This window comes from Seriola lalandi, unplaced genomic scaffold (assembly GCF_002814215.2).
Source record: "Seriola lalandi dorsalis isolate HSWRI2012SDOR001 ecotype SW California unplaced genomic scaffold, Sedor1 jcf7180002054936, whole genome shotgun sequence".
NCBI lineage: Eukaryota > Metazoa > Chordata > Actinopteri > Carangiformes > Carangidae > Seriola > Seriola lalandi.
This window is the reverse complement of record NW_019525488.1, coordinates 442-1,527: the sequence shown is the minus strand read 5'-3', so window position 1 is coordinate 1,527 and position 1,086 is coordinate 442.

Sequence of the window (1,086 nt, the reverse complement as noted above, 5' to 3'; positions counted from 1 at the left end):
GGGACAAGAAGGAGTGGCAGCAGCAGTTGTGCTTCCTGAGTATAGGAAATCTTGGTATAAAATGTCTAACACTACCACCCCCCACGTATCTTTCGCCTTGCATGCAGGACATCAGGCTAAAGAGTTGGGTCTTACAGGTTACTCCAGACATTTTGTGCCTGATTATGCCGGTAGGACTGAGTCTCTGCGTGCACTGGTTAAAGCTCAGGGGTGCCGCAATCTCAGTGCCAAGTTGGACTGGACGGTTGAGGCTGATTCAGATTTTATTTGTCTCAAATAGGATCTGTCACAGGCCACATCTTTGGCGCCCCCCGATTACACTCAACCGTTTTTTCTTGATGTTTCTGAAAGACAAGCGTCTGCATATGGTGTTCTCTATCAGAAACAAAGGGGGATTAGGAGAGTGTTAATATACTGTAGTGTACGGTTTGATGTACAGGAAAAAAGAGCCGCTTCATGTGTCAGATATGCAGCAGCAGTAGCTAAATTGACAGAAGAAATTGCACATGTAGTCATGCACCACCCACTGATAATCTTAACCTCTCACGCTACAGTTGCATTTGTGACATCCTCTGCATTCACACTGACACCACTAAGACAGAGCAGGGTTCTCAAAGTGCTAACACAACCACACATAACATTTGTACATCAAGGAATCAACATGGCAGAACAAATATTGGAAGGGACACCACATTGTTGTATAACAGCTACAAAGGACAGGACCAAGGTGAGGACTGATTTGAGTGAAACACCTTTGGTAAATCCTGAAGTGGAAATATATACAGATGGCTGTTGTTTCAGATATCCAGACCGTGGGTTGCAGGCAGGATACGCTGTGGTGGAACTAGGGATAGATGGGACCCCCAGAATACTCAAACAGGAACAGATGACAGGAAGCGTGTCAGCCCAGAAAGCAGAACTAAGAGCAGTCATATCAGCATTAGAATTGTCACAGGAAAAAAGCGCAAATATTTATACTGATTCCGCTTATGTATATAATGCAGTACACAGGGACTTAACAGGATGGATGCAGGCAGGTTTTAGGACAAGTGGGGGTAAAAGCATGGCTCATGAAAGAATGATGAG